Consider the following 19,027-nt stretch of genomic DNA (forward strand, 5'->3'; position numbering starts at 1 on the left):
GAGCTTTTCAGGCAGTTGCTAGAGGCCCTCATTCTCCACTTCAACCTCTCCCATCACACCACCTTCAGCAGGACTATACTGCCTTCCATTTACTGGTCTTGTATGTCATTGTTGAAGAATGAGCTTTCCAAAGGCAGCTGGATAAACTACCACTTCACATCTGACATATGGAGCACCACTAGTACACAGCTTGCCTATCTTTTACTTGAAAAAGACCTCATTGTGAGGTTGAAACGTTGTTTCTGCCTTCCTCTAATAAATCTGCCTGAGCTGGAACCCTTGAGTGCCTGGAGCCTTTATTTATTTTGATCTACTGGGGAGCTGGCCCTTCCTGGCACAGTTAAGCACCTGAGTTCCTTTGGAGTATACAGATTCCTCATTCTGGTTACTCTATCTTTTACTGATGACACACTGACTGGTGGCTGCCAAAATATTTGGAGAACAGTACCACTGTAGCCGGCGTATTCACATGCGGTAAAAGAAGAGGCATAACTAGGGCAGAAGGGCAGCAAGGTTATTCCTACTCCATGCTGAGGTTATGGATGAGCCGCACACATCAGCTCACATTTTGTCAGCTTTTAGGAAGATGCTGGTGCAGTGGATTGGACCACAGGGAGGCACATCAGTAAAAATAGAATTGGTGGTGAATGATGGGGCAGCAAATATAGTGAAAGTTATTAAAGTTAAGGACTTTTTAAGATTGAGTGGGTTTGCGTTGTGCAGCACTTATACTACTTATGGTGGTAAGGGCAGCTATTCCAACTGATGGGTAGTGTAAGCTTTTAAAATTGATTACAAAGTGCTGTAAGATTTCCAGAAACTTTCACCGCAGAATAAAGGTAAACCAGCAGCTGAGGGAGGAGCAGGTAAAGGCAGGTCTATCCCACCGCCGCCTATGTCTGGAACTCCAGCGTGATGGGCATAACAGACCGGATCTTGAAGCACCAGTGGGCTCCGTGTCCTCTGAGCAGCACATTGGGGTGTCCAACTCATTGGGCAGAGTAGAATGGGCATTAATGGGGCAGGTGGTGGCAGTCCTGATGCCATTTAGGGATTTGACTGATGACTGCCACTTGGTCATCTTCTTACTTACCTATACTTAAACCACACTTGCATGACTTGCTGGAAATCAATAAGGTCTTTCAGGGCAGCAGATTACACGTGGAGGTTGAGAAGCTGATTGGTAGGTTTATAGGGGAGCTGAAAGGTCGCATGCAAGCCATCATGGATACCCCAGAGTACATGCTGGACACCCTCTGTGACCCAAGGGTTAAGGGCAAGTTCGTCCTTAAAACAATTAAAACTTGGAGAGACATGCCTTTCCGTATGGTGCGTTAGATGTAGTAAAAAAGGGGCATGCTAAGTGAAAGAGGGATACAGGAGTTAGAAATGGAAACTTCCAACAGCATTGGCAGTAATGCAAACCACATGTCCAATTCCCCATCCCTTGCACCCACGCAGAGCAGTTGCACTATATTCACCAGAGCATCAGCCATTGGGCAGCGTCCCTTGATATTATGGTGGATACTAGTATCAACCAAACTCCCCAAAGTCAGACAAGGGCCTCTAAAATGGCCAAAGCTTGTGGTGAGGAACTGCCACTAGTACTGACCCTCTATGTCTGGCCAGCAGTTGCTTTAATGACTGTTTTCTCTGTGACAGGCAACATTCTCATCCTCTAGACAACACTGCTCTCTCACACCTGGTAAAGCAGATGGCTTCCTGAAAGTTAATTTTCCAAAATTAGGAATTACCTAGCGCTCAATTTTCAAGGAGAATGAAGTTCTAGTGCTCTGTCTCCTTCCTTACTCCGAGGGATCATCTTTTTAAAATCTATAATATTGAGAAAATTCAGGCCAAGTGCCCTACTACTATTACTATTGCTGCTGTCCTTACACTCTCCCCTGCCTTATGTCTGCCCCACCACCTGCTCACTTACCTTCTCTAGTCGTTTTCTGAGCTCCTCTGATCTTTTGGCAGATAGTGTCAAGCCCCCATTAGGAGCTCCTCACCTGATTATCCGATGGAGCAGAAACACAGAGCCTCCTGCGCATGCACTACCTCCCACTTCCCTTAAGCTGTGAAGAGGGGTGGTCCAGTAAGTGATGTCACCCTGCCCCGGAACATTTAAAATAATTCCCTGCTTGCTGTACAGACGCTTGGTGTATTGCCTCCTAGTTTCTTGAGTTTGTGAATTGTTGCTGACCCGGATTGCTCACCGCTGACCCTGATTGCCTGTTGCTCTGACTTTGGATTGTCTTACAGATTTGCTGCTTTGCCCCCAACCTTGGCTGTGTTAACCCTATACCTTCATGCGTTTATACCGTTTCCATCTACGGACCACTGTTATATCTTGCTGCACATCTATAGTGTCCTGCAACCAGACCCTTCTTATCCCTTCTGCTGCCATTGTTAGGCCTACCTGGTCCAGGAGGAGTGGAATCTTATGCAGGATGGCGGACCATGCACTACCCACTAACCAGCAGGTAGATGGTGGATTGCTAGTAATGAGCTGAGCAGGGAACGTTAGACGACTGGAACAACACAGCAGACGAAGGGTTAAACTGCAGGCACTGAGTAGGATGGCAGACGACTGGAACAGCGCAGCAGACAAAGGGTTAAACTGCAGACACTGAGCAGGACGGTAGACTGGGACACCACAGCAGACGAAGGGTTAAACTGCAGACACTGAGCAGGACAGGACAGGTAGGAAAGGGCCGGACAGGATGGGACGAGACAGAACGGGAACAGGTACTGGTAGGAAAAGGGTTAACAGGCAAAACTCAGGGGAATGGAAGGAACAAATGCCAAGTTGCTCTCTGGAACTACAAACAACAACTGAGCAAAAGTGTCAGTTGTTTAAGTAGTCCAGAGGTTCCCCCAATTACTTGTTCAATTTCCAGGACGCGGTCCCTTTAAGAGTGCCGGTTTTCGCGCATGCGCGAAGCACTAGTGGGGGTTAGCGTCTGACCGTGAGGCAGGAGAATGCGTCGAGCAGCGGGTACTCGGCTACCCGCTGCACGGGTAAGTACAGTTCATGACAATCCCCTCCTCCTAAGGCGTGGCCTCCGGACATGTCCAGGTCCTGAGCGAGTCGGATGTCTGCGATGAAACTCCCGAATGAGTCTAGAAGCATGGAGATAGCCTGCCGGTTCCCAAGATCGATCTTCTGGCCCATAGCCCTTCCAATCCACCAAATATTCAAGCCGACCACTCCAGATGCGAGAATCCAGTATCTTGCTGACTTTGAATTCCTCAGAATCATCCACTTGCTGGAGGCAACAGATGATGATCCCGAAAAGGGTCAGGGAACAGAGGTTTCAGTAGCGACACGTGGTATACCGGATGCAACTTCAGATTCTTTGGTAGATCCAGACAAACCGCCACTGGACCAACTAACTCCTGGATAGTAAAGGGTCCAATATATCTGGGACCCAATTTCTTTGAACGACACTGTAGCCGCATACTCGTGGTGGAGAGCCAAACCCGATCTCTTACCTTATATGTAAGAGAAACGCGTTGTCTTCTGACGGCCGCTGCTTTACTGAGAGCTTGAGCCTTTGAAAGCATATCCATAAGAAGGGAAAACTGGTCCCGTAATAGCCACATTCTTTGTGAGATGCCAGGGACCAAAGAGGTTCTGGGCAGGTCAGGGAGAGTAAGAGGGTGAAAACCATAATTGGCCCGAAATGGAGACATTCTGGTCGCAGAGTGAAAGTTATTATTGTAAGAAAACACGGTAACAACTGAAACCAGTTGTCCTGTAAATAAGAGGTATAACATCAGATATATTGTTCCAGAGTCTGATTAGTTCTTTCCATCTGACCGTTGGTTTGAGGGTGGAATGCTGTGGAAAGACAACATTTATAACCCAAATCCTTACAGAAAGCTTCCCAAAAGTGTGAGGTGAATTGGACTCCTCTGTCAGACACGATGGATCTGGGGAGACTGAAAAAATGTTCTCGAAAGAATAAAGACGTGGTTACTGTTGCTGAGGAAATACCTTTGGTGAGAATAAAATGCACCATTTTAGAAAAACGATCAATGACTACTAGGATAGTGTTATGATCCCAGGGTAAGGTAGGTACAGGTAAAGGCTGGAGCAGTCCAGCAGGGCGTAAGTGTAAGCCTTTAGATCTGACACAGACTGGGCAGCCCGATACATACTGGCGTACATCCTTATATAGGGAAGGCCACCAGAAGGACCTGGTGACCAGTTCTTTAGTCTTTCTTATGCCACTGTGTCCTGCAATCCGAGAGTCGTGACAAAAGGAAAGAACCTCAAACGGGGTAGCAGGAGGCACGTAAATGCAGGTTTCCCTATATAGTAGACCATCCTTCAAAACCAGGTCTCGCATTTTGGATTTCAGAGAGACAGTGGAGGTAACAGACTTGACAAAATCCAGGAGGGACGACTGAGTGGTAATGAAACATGTAGCTGGGAGAATAGTTTCCTGTACAGTCTCTGACATAGCCTGGGTCTTGGAACCCAAACGGGATAGAGCATCTGCTCTTTCTAGAACCAGGAAGATAGGTGATATGTAGTTGAAAACGGGAGAAAAATAATGCCCATTGTGCAGATCTAAGATACTCCAAATTTCGATGGTCCGTGTAGATGGGGTGCATGGCTCCCTCCAATAGATGACGCCATTCTTCCAGAGCGACCTTTATAGCTAAGAGTTCCTCATCACCAACAGCGTAGTTCAACTCTGCAGGAGAGAGTTTCCTAGGATAATAGGCAATCGGATGTAGAAGTAGTTTCTCTCCCCGTCTTTGAGAGAGGACCGCTCCCAGGGCACAGCCGGAGGCATCCACTTTTATGAAATTGGGGCAGATGGATCTGGGAGGATGAGAATCGGTGCTGAAGTGAATTTGTCTTTAAGCATCTCGAATGAGTCTTGGGCCTGGGAGGACCAACGGAACGGAGTATCTTGCTTGGTGAGTGAGGTGAGTGGTTGTGTAATATGAAAGAAATTACGTATGAATTTCCGATGAATGAATCCCAGGAACTCAATCACGGTGGTCTCGCATATACATTTTTCAAGCTTAGCATACAGGTTATTCTCCTGAAGAAGAAGCAGTCCTCTCTTAACATGATGCCTATGTTCCGTGAGGGATGACAAAAAGATGAGGATGTCGTCTAGGTAGACTACCATAAAAACATCCAGAAATTCTCTTAAGACATTGTTTAGAAAATATTGAAAAGTGGCTGGGGCATTGCAAAGGCCGAAAGGCATCACCGTATACTCAAAATGTCCATACCTAGTACGAAAAGCAGTCTTCCACTCATCTCCTTCCCTGATTCGTACTAGATTGTACACCCCCTGGTCTAGTTTGGAGAAAATAGTAGCGGAGCTGGCTCTGTCAAGAAGCTCGGGAATAAGTGGCAGAGGATACCGGTTCTTTATGGTAACCTTATTGAGATCTCTGTAATCAATGCATGGCCGAAGAGTTCCGTCCTTCTTTTCGACAAAGAATATGCTGGCTCCAGCCGGAGAGGTAGATGGGCGAATAAACCCCTTTTTTAGATTGTTGTCGAGGTATTCTTTCAGATGTTTTCATTTTGACTCGGATAGGGGAAAGACCCTCCCAAAGTGTTCATATTTATTTCTTTGAATTGCTTCATTGAATTACCCATATACAATCACACAGATATATTTTACACAAGACTGGGCTAGAGTTTCCTCATTGTGTTTCTAGCACAGTAATAAATTGCAGTGTCCGACGAAGACAGCCTGTCAATCTTCAGCAGTGCAGTGGATCCACTTGTAGATGGAGTGACTCGTCCTATAAAGTCCTCTGCAACGATAGTATTATATCCAGTTCTGAAAGCTGCCAGCCAAACAAGGGGTTCTCCTCCAGGCACCTGACGAATCCAGTGCATGTGGTGATCATTGATATTATACCCACTGACTTCACATTTTACTTCTATGGACTTTCCAGGCTCTGCAACATCTGAGCTTTTCTGAGTTAAAACGACATCACCAGAAGTCCCTTTATAAGAAAGCAAATTTATCAGATTTCTTATTTTAACATCACAATGATGAGATGCAATGTATTGGAGATATCTTATTATGATATATACGAATATGTACATATGTATACATTACTCACCATATATGTAGAGCACAATCAAATACACTGTATACAATACTGACATTGTTATAACCTTGTGCTTTTCCAGTCTATGTCAATATTTTATATTTCTTTATGACTAGCTGCACGGTGACTATTTTGTTATTTAAACTCAAAACAGCCTTATGATTTGCATGTTACACCTCTTTTACATCCTGTTACTGTAGTTTTCTTAATTAGTTCGTTAAGACCTGATACCTCCTTTTCTGCCCCTGGTTAATATTTGTACTATGAAATGTACCTTGAGCCCCTCCTATGTTAAAAGGTAGGAAAGGTTTTAAAAGTAACTGGGCCCACTTACTTTAATACTTTTAGTACCAGGCATCCATGTGATATACATTTGTGCTCAAAAGTTTGCATTCCCTGGCACAAATTGTAAAATGTTGCCATTGATTTTGAAAATATGACTGATCATACAAACAACACGTCTTTCATTTAAGGCTAGTGATCATATGAAGCCATGTATTATCACACAGTTGTTTTCCTCCTTTTTAAGTCATAATAAAAATAACAGATGTTTTCCTCCTTTTTAAGTCATAATAATAATAACAGATATCATGTGGCCTTGATCAAAAGTTTACATCTATTTGGCCTTGTTACAGGCATTAAATTAAAGTGAAAAGCTGTGTGTTTAATGTTAAACATGCTGATATGAGTATGCTGCATACCATTCAGAGACGGAGATGCATGTGCAATCTACATGTATGCGCCACCACATTTATTATATTAATTTACACAACTTGATCCCCCGTGTAGTGACAGGAAGATGTCCAAGTCACCGCAAGAAAGTCGGGACAAACCAGTACATCCTGACGGGCATCTTGCCACAACTTTTCTTGACGCACCAATATGTCCATATGGGACTGAAGTGGTTAAGTGACTGCTTTAAAACCCCTACTTAGTCAGTACAGCATGAAATCTGTCCAGGCTTAATCTTTGCTTTACTGGGACCCCAGGTCAGTTTCCTCAGTCAGAGGAACAGTGTTTGGTCACACACTCATGGGTACCCAAATATATACACTAAAGAATTGCTGTTTTTACAGAGCAGATTGAGCAAAATAATTGATAGCTGTCATATCTTCATTTTAAACTTAAAAATTAGTGACTTAGAGGTATGTGAAGTTCTCAGGTATGCCTGCACATTTGCAGCTGAAATACACAATTGCATAAAAAAAAAATTTTGGGGGGGGGTGGGGAATTTCACCACTTATTAAACATTGACACCTAGTGAAATCTAAGTGTATAACATGAGACAGGAAACAGATGGTCTGTTTTCATCAGAAAAAAAAATCTCCAAAACATATTATTTCCTCCTAATATCTGTGATAACAACATTAAATTACTTACATCTGAGCATTTGACCTCTTGGATCCGTCTGTTGGATAAAGGCATTAAAAACCATTGAAAGGCAGATATCAAGATGATAAAAAGACTTGAATGCAGCCCAAAGTATAAGGTGAAGGTGATCACAATGGCCTTGCCTATTTCAGGACATCCTTCAAAATTAATTGACGTAACAATATTCCTAATAAGAGAGACTTTTGAGGTTCGTATCAACAATACATAAGCTACATGTGTTTATGGCCCAGAACATGGATCCTTCTTTGCAAGTCATTCCTAAAAGCTAATTCAAATTAAAAATTAGACCATTTTGACCTATAAAAAATTATTTACATTTGGTTTTAGAATAACTATGTCAAGCACCATAGTCCTTGAATAGCCAAGTTTGATTAAAAAAAACCTGTAAAATCTCTATGAGCAAAATTGGTTAGTTGGTTCCACCAACTACAGTATTAATTCAGTAGAGTAAAAACACATCCAGCATTTGGTTTAAAAAATATATTCTCTCTGTTTAAAATATTTCTCTATTTCAAATTTTGGAAAATGTGATTATAGATAAGTAGGAATAAGCAAGGTACTGACACAACAAAATCTGACTGGATAAAAATATAAAAGGGTTACTATTTAGAACTATATTGATTAAAAGTAAATTTTTTAACTGACGGGCACCAGAACAGAACAGACAGACGGGCACCAGATGACTAAATGGCCAGGTATTTGGCAGCTAGTGCCAAAGTACTTCCAAGCAAAAACATCAAACATTTCATAAAAGGGCTGTTCTTTTAGCTAGGATGACTATTTTGTATTGGCTTCAACTCCACTCTCCTGATAGTATTAAGTGAACGTAGATATCAATATTTTACATATCATGTCTGGAAATATCCTCATCGGGCTACCTTGTACAATAACAGCAGTATCTGACTTTACTAGTTTTTCAGTAATTAGTAGAGCAGTAGACCCATTTGTCGATTGGGTGATACTTTTGTTAATGCTATAAAAGTAATATACTGCTGTATAAATAATATCTCCAGTCTTGAAAGCTGTAAGCCAAGCAAAGGTTCTCTGTCCAGGAGGCTAGCAGACCCAATTAGTTAATGATGATCATCAATATTATACTCATTGACTTTACATTCCAGTTGGATTGTTCTGATTTTAGCAGCAACTGAGCTTGTCTTTCTTAAAAATCAAACAGAAGGTCTTTAAATTCAAAATAACTGCTGCTTAATTAATAGAATAATGAATATGAATTATGATAAAATAGAACTTGTGTTGCCTACTAACCTGACATAAACATCAAAATGGACCACAGTGATGCCATTGCAGTCAGGTACATACCACTATATACAACTTTTATCTGCAAATAAATGTCATTTATTGTGTTTGTACTATTTAATCAGAGATGACTGCTCATTTCCATATCACTCTTGGAATGTCGCATTCCCAAGTATTATATATGGACAAAAGCACCTGACCATTACACCAGGTCCATAAAGACATGGTTGGATGAGTTTGGTGTGGAAAACTGTCCTGCACAGAGCCCTGACCTCAACTCTATCGAACACTTTTGGGATGCACTGGAATGGAGATTGCAAGCGAGGCCTTCTCGTCCAACATCAGTGCCTGAACGCACAAACGCTCTACTAGATGAATGGCAAAAAAGTATTTAGTCAGCCACCAATTGTGCAAGTTCTCCCACTTAAAAAGATGAGAGAGGCCTGTACTTTTCACCATAAATACACTTCAACTATGAGAGACAGAATGGGGGGAAAGAATACAGGAAATCACATTGTAGGATTTCTAATGAATTAATTGGTAAATTCCTCGGTAAAATAAGTATTTGGTCACCTACAAACAAGCAAGATATCTGGCTCTCACAGACCTGTAACATCTTCTTTAAGAGTCTCCTCTATCCTCCACTCGTCACCTGTATTAATGGCACCTGTTTGAACTTGTTCTCAGTATAAAAGACACCTGTCCACAACCTCAAACAGTCACACTCCAAACCCCACTATGGCCAAGATCAAAGAGCTGTCGAAGGACACCAGAAACAAAATTGTAGACCTGCACCAGGCTGGGAAGACTGAATCTGCAATAGGCAAGCAGCTTGGTGTGAAGAAACCAACTGTGGGAGCAATTATTCGAAAATGGAAGACATACAGGACCACTGATAATCTCCCTCGATCTGGGGCTCCACGCAAGATCTCACCCCGTGGTGTCATAATGATCACAAGAACGGTGAGCAAAAATCCCAGAACCACACGGGGAAACCTAGTGAATGACCTGCAGAGAGCTGGGGCCAAAGTAACAAAGGCTACCATCAGTAACACACTACGCTGCCAGGGACTCAAATCATGCAGTGCCAGACGTGTCCCCCTGCTTAAGCCAGTACATGTCCGGGCCCGTCTGAAGTTTGCTAGAGAGCATTTGGATGATCCAGAAGAGGATTGGGCGAATGTCATATGGTCAGATGAAACCAACGTAGAACTTTTTGGTAGAAACTCAACTCGTCGTGTTTGGAGGAGAAAGAATGCTGAGTTGCACCATACCTACGGTAAAGCATGGGGGTGGAAACATCATGCTTTGGGGCTGTTTTTCTGCAAAAGGACCAGGACGTGTAAACAGTGGCGTCGCTACAGGGGGGCAAGGGGGGCAATTGTCCCCCCTAGGTTATTCCTTGCCCCCCCTGTTGCCCCCCCGCCAAATTTGTAACCCCTTGACTGCTAAGGACGGCATGGTGCCGTCGCTAGCAGTCCCAGTCAGGTGCTAACGACGGCACCATGCCGTCACTAGCACTATCTTACCTTGGTGGAGGTCTGTGGACCTCCATCACCACCTACCCCGGCGATCTGCCCCTCAAACTGAAAGGCATCACCGGGGCCACCCGATCTGCCCGGTGACGTCTCGCGCAATGACGCGATGGCGTCACCGCGCAACTTTATTAACAACTGACAATTGTCAGTTAAAGAGGTATGGGGGCATGCTGCTTAGATGCCTGTATCTTAGGCATCTAAGCAGCTACAGACCCCCAACATATACCATCGGAAAGGTAATCGCCTCGCCTTTCCAATGGTATATAGATTGTAAAAATATTAAAAAATATATAAAAAATATTAAGTTAAAAAAATAAAAATGTAAAAAAAAATGATTTGGGTGTCTCTAAAGGCAGATAAAAAAGATCAAAATTGCCTTGAGACCCCCAAATTGAATTATTTAAACATAAAGTAGTTTAACTTTAAAAAAAAAAGTTTAAGTATTCTAGCTAAATGATCACTGTGGTAGCCAATGTTACCACAGCGATCATATAGCTATAAAAAGTCACATTCCCTTTTTAAAAATGGCCGATACTAATTTTTAATCCCATGATCCCTTTGATCATGGGGTTAAATTTAGCCAACGGTAGAGGGAGGCAATTTTTGAAATCCTGATGAACTGCAAATATTATTAAAATCAGCCATTTAGCCTGTGCGGTACGTGAGTAACCATATCATCCCTGGAGCGCCTTGCATTTTTACTGCAAAACTTATTTTTGCTGTAAAAGTGATTTTTTTTTCTCCCTTTACCATCATTTCTTTGGGATTGTAAGGGGAAAGAATGGTGTGTGCTTCTGTGAGTGAATGTATGGAAAGTATGGTGTGTGCTTCTGCGAGTGAATGGAGATATGAAAGGCGTGTGAATGGTCAGTAATTGGGGTTGAAGCCTTGACGTGGCATTACTGCTCACGTAGGAAATTAAAATTATGGCACAAAAAGTACACATTTACAAAAACGACATCCCTTGGCGCATCAAATGAGGGGCTGCATGTGTTTCTAGTACAAACCTGGAGTGCGCAAGACACAAATGAACATGTCGCTATGGTTAGAAAAAACATATTTTCTAGCCAAAAGCGACATATTCCATCATTATTTGTGCACTCAACTTTTGTCCTAGAAATACATGTAGCCCCTCATTTGAAGCTCCAAGGGGCGTAGTTTCTTAAAATGGATGAATTGTCTGAATGAGGGAGAGCATGAGTTAATATGTGGATGAATTGTCTGAATGAGGGAGAGCATGAATTAATATGTGGATGAATTGTCTGAATGAGGGAGAGCATGAGTTAATATGTGGATGAATTGTCTGAATGAGGGAGAGCATGAGTTAATATGTGGATGATTTGTCTGAATGAGGGAGAGCATGAGTTAATGTGATTGTGCGTATCATAGATGTATAATTGTGGAAGGGCAAAGATGGCACTAGCAGGATGTTTGAGCCTTGGGGACCAAGATGGCACAGGCAGGGTGTAAATGGGACAAAGATGGCAAATCGTATGTGTGTTATCTGGGTGTGCAACCTGTGATCTATCCCTGTAATTTAGGGGGTTTTAAATATACCTTTAATGCCGTGTTTTTATGTGAATCTATACCTTTTTTTATTTGATCTATACCTGCAAAGCTGGGTTTGTGTGTTCTTCTGTAGATCCATATCTGCAATGCTATGTTTCCATACATTATTTATGTATACCTGCAAATACAGGGTTTGTATGTCTTGTTCAGTTGATTAATACCTGCAATGCTGTTTCCATGTATTTATTTGATCTATACCTGCAATGCTACATTTCATATATTATTATTGTATACCTGCAAATACAGGATTTGTATGTCTGATTCTGTTTATTTGATATATACCTTCAGTGCTGAGATCACAAGTGAATTTCAATTGATCTATACATACAAAGCTGGGTTTGTGTGTTAATGTGTTGATCTATACCTGCTATCGGCAGCAGGGTCTAATATTTATATATATATCGGCAGCAGGGACTAATATTAATATATATATCGGCAACTGGGGCTAATATTAATATATTTGGGCAGCAGGGGCTAATATATATATATCAGCAGCAGGATCTAATATTAGGCCCTGAAATCATTTAGTGCAAAAGTTAAGGTATTGTGTTGTTTAAAGGATTTCAAGGATTAGTCTTACTAAATTGTGGCTTCAGGCTTCCCATGTTGAATGATCACGTATTGTATTGTCCAGTAACAAAAGTATCATTCCATAGCACATTACTTTTGGATATATATATATATATATATATATATATATATAGTGTGTGTGTGTTTTCAGTGGTATGATTTAATGGTGGAAATTATTAATGCCCCCCCAGTTTGACTGTGGTATCTTGTGTGCCCCCCCTATATATTGTTTCTAGAGTCGCCACTGCGTGTAAAGGAAAGAATGAATGGGGCCATGTATCGTGAGATTTTGAGTGAAAGCCTCCTTCCATCAGCAAGGGCATTGAAGATGAAACGTGGCTGGGTCTTTCAGCATGACAATGATCCCAAACACACCACCCGGGCAACGACGGAGTGGCTTCGTAAGAAGCATTTCAAGGTCCTGGAGTGGCCTAGCCAGTCTCCAGATCTCAACCCCATAGAAAACCTTTGGAGGGAGTTGAAAGTCCGTGTTGCCCAGCGACAGCCCCAAAACATCACTGCTCTAGAGGAGATCTGCATGGAGGAATGGTCCAAAATACCAGCAACAGTGTGTGAAAACCTTGTGAAGACTTACAGAAAACGTTTGCCAACAAAGGGTATATAACAATAATAATAAGTATTGATATGAACTTTTATTGACCAAATACTTATTTTCCACCATAATTTGCAAATAAATTCTTTAAAAATCCTACAATGTGATTTCCTGTATTCTTTCCCCCCATTCTGTCTCTCATAGTTGAAGTGTACCTATGGTGAAAATTACAGGCCTCTCTCATCTTTTTAAGTGGGAGAACTTGCACAATTGGTGGCTGACTGAATACTTTTTTGCCCCACTGTATATATATATATATATATATATATATGTATCATGGCCAGTGGGGGGCCTTGTCTTCTAACAAGTTCAATTCAGAGTTGTTGCAAACACTCTTGTTACAATTAAAATACTAAAATACTAAAATGAAAATAACAAAGTAAGTGTATTGATTGTATTCATGAACCTGGTTTACGCAGTTGGTTCTATAATGAAGTTTTCTTGCTTTGTATTTACTTTAATAATAACTTCAAATTAGAATATGTACACCCTGTCATTATGTGTAACGGAGGAAACAGATGTTTCTCTGATTTTCAATCAGCTGATAAGTTGGTTAATTGCATAAACCACAACCGGTAATATTGTTATGACATGCTTATTCATGTGGAACATTGAACAAAGACCAAAGGGAAATAACAGCCTGACAGAAACCTCTATTATGTGTCATAATCCAGGTGACAAACAGCTAAAACATGCTTTTTTCTAAACGGTTTGAATGCAACAATTTAATATTGTTCATAGTACATTTAGTGCAATATACATTTTACATATTCTCCTCAGCTAGAGATCTTTCTTAAAGGGATAAGGGAACAAAAACATATTCAGTACACCACCAATATGTGACCCAAATTTTTTATATATATACTTATTAGATACCTTTTGCTGAGCAATTTTATTATTTTGTTGTTTTCAGTGTTGGGCTTTATTGAAGGGAGGTTTGTAGCAAATTTAATTAGTGGATAACTGTGACTGACCGACCAGGGACCTCAGGTTGTTCCTCTCCGCCAAGAGCGACTTCTCCCTTCAAGACAATAATTCCCCGCAATCCCAAGCAAAGTAAAGGGATATCACTATCCGGTACCCAAATAACCAGGCAAGACTAGTCTTTAGGTACAACAAAAGGAATAACTGTTTATTATGGGACAAGTGTCGCCTTTTATAGGAAGGGACACTACAAGGGGGGGGGGGCACAATACAACAGACACCGGCACCACTAAGTCTGGGAGATAAAGAGCACACATTATCTTTATTAGATTATCTCTCAGACTTTTACAAAATAAGGCAATAATATACATTTTTATTAATAACACTTTAAAGAGTTTCATGTCACTGGATAACATGAGGGGACTTTGGGAGTCAGGGCAACAATAGCAGAGGGGTAGGGTGACTCTAGGAACCATCACAATAACCTAGCCTTATCCTCTGCAATTTGTTTAATTATCCTATGTCATGGAAAATAATCCATGATATGTGATATGTGCCAATCCATCATATTTAAATACAGATTTAAATACATTGTCTTTGTAATACAATACTTTGTTGGAGTCTATTCATTAGGGACAATCTGACAACTGAATAAATCATTCGTACAGTTATGAATTCAATTTTAATTTATGAAAATACTATATAACAGACAGAAGAAACATATTTACAAAACTGTAAAAGACTAGAATGGTGTCAAATAAGCTTATGCCCATAGCACCAGGACATCTGTTTTGAAGTTGAAAGAGAGAGGGAGAGAGAATAAATGTGTAATTGTGTGTGAGCATGGATGTGTAGGTGTTTATGTGTGAGCCTGTATTAGGGATGAGATGGAGTATGTGTTAGTATCAGTAAGTGTATGTGTGTTTACTTATGTGTGTCAGAGTGTACGTAGGAAGGAGGGGCAAGGGGCAACTAAGGCACGGACAAGTTATTTGGGGGCAATGATGGCACAGACCAACTGTTTGGGGGCAATGATGACACAAACCATCGGTTTGGGGGCACTGACAAGCAAATATGGCACAATTAGGCTGTTTAAGGGTTAGGGTGGCGCTGAAAGGCTGCTTAGGGCAAAGGCATTCACAAGCTTTTTGGGGCAAAGGTGGTGATCACAAGCTGCTTAGGGGAAAGGTGGCACAGTGGCACATGTTGTTGATGAAGTTGGGGGCCCCCAGGCCATTTTCGCACCAGGGCTCTGTGGTTTCTAGTTACACTCCTGTTATCACTAACAAACAAAACAAAAAACAGTTCACGCGCTATACTTTGCAGATGAGGACTGTAAAAGAGATGCCTGAGGGTAATTGGTCCACAAAGCCAATGTATTTATTGTCTGAAAAATTGATTAGGAGAGGGCTGACATCTTCTGGACATGGAGGAAGAATGGTGTAAGAATTAGAGCACTTGGTAGTCCTCTCCTTTTTAAGCAACCAAAAGAAAATGAAAAAATTAACAGAGAAGTTGTTTCATGGCCAGATGTAGGCTGTTCCCCCATTATTGTATTGACAAATAACCCTTTCAGTCCCAGGGTTTTTTGGTACTTTACGTTCCAGAGCTTTATTGAAATTTTTAGCAAACGTGGGTTTAATTAAGATTCCCAGTTGTGTATTAAATTATACACCTTTTTAAAATAAAAAATAAGGCTTTCATTTGAAACCATAGAAATATGCAAAAAAATTTATTTGTGGGTGCGAGGATGTAAAAATATTTTTTAAAAAACCCAAAAACGTATCTTGCAATTTTCTTAGAATTTCTTCTATGCTTTAGGTGCCACTGTTGAACAATGACCAGATTAATGTTGCAACATCCTCTGATTACAGACATACCCATACCCCACATATATATTTTTATGTTGTAGAGGACAACATCCGTCCCTTACTACCCCATAGGGCATTATGTGTTTTTAATAGTTATGGCTTAATGGGTTTGAGGGTAGTTAACAGGGCAATGGGATGTAAAGTTTTTAAATTATTATTTTTTTTTTATTATTTTTGCAATCAAAGACCAAAAAGCACCTAATATAAGACATGTGTAAGGATTAGATGAGGAGGACCCCGGATGGCGGAGTGAGCCAGGCAAACAGGAACCAGGAGTAGCCAGGAGAGCTGGAACCAAGAGTCAGATCTGGTAACCAGTAAAGCAGGAAGCAGTATCAAATCCAGAAAAGTAGTCAAACAAACCGAGTCGATACCAACGATCAGAGAGCAGGAGCCAAATCAGAGAACAGGAGCCAAATCAGAAAACAGGAGCGAAGTCAGCAAGCCGGGTCAAACGAAGAAATAGTCACAGCAAGTCACACAGGTAAACAGCAGAATACACCAACCAAGGGTGACCCAGAAGAGGAAGTCCAGGCAGGTAAGTCCTTACAACATGGATATATAAAATCTCATTAACACACATACTGTTTGAGTTTCCATCAAAATAAAAATAAAAACTACATTTTTTTTTTGCACTGTTATCGGTAAAGTATGGATAGAGATCCCTCTAGGGAACTCTTGAATATGCTTTTATCCCAGCTTAGCTTACTTTATTTTTTCCATAAATGTAAACTTTTTTGACATTTTTTTTAACTTTTTTCCACTTGTGGGAAGAATGAGAAACATGTGATCACTGTGATCACAAAGCAAGTGTCCATAGAGAGCGATTGGATATCCCAGCAGGTTGTAGAGAGACCTGTCCTGTGCTGACCTTCTAGTAATTGGGCAATTAGGCATTCCTTATGTAACGGCTTACCAACACTTGCGCTGGCAGTCGTTATTGATGTAGGCTGACAAAGGGGAGTCCAGGCTGTTAGATCTTCCAAGCAGCAGGGAGATGTTCCTGGTGCTGCAAGAAAGGTCTGGACCTTTAGAAGCTGTTTCTGTAAACTCTCCATATGAGGTCCCAAGGGCTGTCAATAGATGTAAAACAGACAATCATTAGGCTAAAAACAAAAAAACATCAATGACATGCAGAAACATTAGGAATGGCTAAATCATTCAGTTGTTATATTCTGAAAAAGAAGGAACACACTGGTAAACTCATCGATACCAAAAGGCCAGGATGACCACGAAGGAGAAGTGTAATGAATGATTGGAAAATCATTTTCTTGATGAAGAAGGCATACCATTGTCAAAGTCTACAATTAAAAGAAGAATAAATAAACACAGAGGTGTTACCACTAGGTACAAATCACTAGTAAGGCTCAAGAATGGGAAGGCCAAATGAGAAAATGTCAGAAAACATAAAAATGTCCTCCCAGTTCTGAAACAATTTTTGGACAGATGAACCTATGATCAGCCTATACAAGAACGATGGAAGAAGAAGAGTACGGAGAAAGGAAATAACGGCTCATTATCCATAGCATATGGCTGCCAAAGCAGCTGGGTCACTAGTGTTTATCGATGATTTGGCTGCCGACAGAAGTAGCAGGATTTGGTGATGTCCATGGATTTCAGACTTTTAATGTCACTAACTGCAAAGGATTTTTAACCAAGTATCAAGAATGTTCATTTTGTGTATGATTATGTTAGTTTTTGAGCCCCTGAAAATGGGGGACCATGTATGAAAATGTCTATTTTTTGTTACAATAATACATTTTGTTAAACCCTTTGGATTAAATCTGAAAGTCTGGAATTTAATCACATCTTGACTGTACAGTATATACAGGGAAGGGTCCTGGTGCATTGTGTTTGGGTGTTGGTTTCCTATACTACTAAAAAATAGGATCATGAGTTATAATAGAAATGTGGATTCTGCAGCACTGTTACAATAACTTTAATAAAGACAATTTTAAATTGACAATGTCATTAACAAGCAATAGGATAGGAGTTTTTAGTAAACAGGAAGGGTGTCATGGCAGATTTTTTAAATATTCAAGACATACAGATGTTGTTTTGATTGTGGAAACATTCCGGAAATGCTTTCACATGCTTTTATGTGACCATTTAAGAGCTATTACATTGCATCATCATTTTAATAGTATTTATGCTCTCAATCTGCTTATAGTTTTGGTATATGACAATCCACATAAAAGTTGCAAAGCTCTGTCCTTTTTTATCATTTACAGTTTCACCTTGTTAATGTAAATTAGAGAAAAGATATCTATAAAATAATAACAAAAAACCTACATGTGTTTTAAATGTGTTATTTGAAATTCGGAAGCATCAATTATGTTGGGTTATAACTTTTATTTTTTTTTATAACATTAAATGTTTTATCAATGTTTCACTTCAATTTTCTGTCAGTTATCAAAGATTTGACTGCATGTTTCCACCAATTTCCTCTCACCTGTTTGTTCACAGTTTTGATAATAGTCTACTGTCTTTCATTTTGTGTCATATGAAACCTCAATCAGAAAATAAGAAACTTTTGTATATTTTTGACTCAAAATGACCCACTTTTGGTAATCTTTGTATAAACTGTTGCTTAGAAAGTGCCCCTGACATTTGGGGATTTTTATTTTTATTTCCAGTAATTTATGAATAACTTCAAGTATTTTTATTGAATATTTAACAATTTCATAAATACACCAGGGTTATTATACATGTTAACATTGAACTGGTATAGTTTTCTTGTTTCCTTTTTCTTCCTTCGTTTTCTATATCTACAATTTCTCCTATCCAAAAGATAGTATTACATGAAGAATTATCTTTGCTAAAGTACCATACAATCCATTTCTGCTACAAAGACTCTTACCTTGTATAAAAAAACTCTTTATTACCGAGTTAATCAGTGGGGTTGTGCTGCCCTAAACTTACCAGGATCTGACCAGCAGGAACTATGAGGACTAGAAAAAACCCGTACACTCTTATATTATAGAATAAACATTGAAAAGTGCAAAAAAGTGCTTTTCATACTTTTTGATGTTTATTCTTAATAATAGATCTACATGTACAGTCCATCTTGAATCCTGTTATTCATTAGTAGTCTGAGAGTGTTCTGGTATCTTTCCACTTAGAGCAGATCTCCAGGATCTAAAAGGAAGGTAGAGACATCAAGGGAGGATCGATAGAGCTGAGAGTTTTGTCAT

Source organism: Spea bombifrons, chromosome 1 (genome assembly GCF_027358695.1).
Source record: "Spea bombifrons isolate aSpeBom1 chromosome 1, aSpeBom1.2.pri, whole genome shotgun sequence".
NCBI classification, from domain to species: domain Eukaryota; kingdom Metazoa; phylum Chordata; class Amphibia; order Anura; family Pelobatidae; genus Spea; species Spea bombifrons.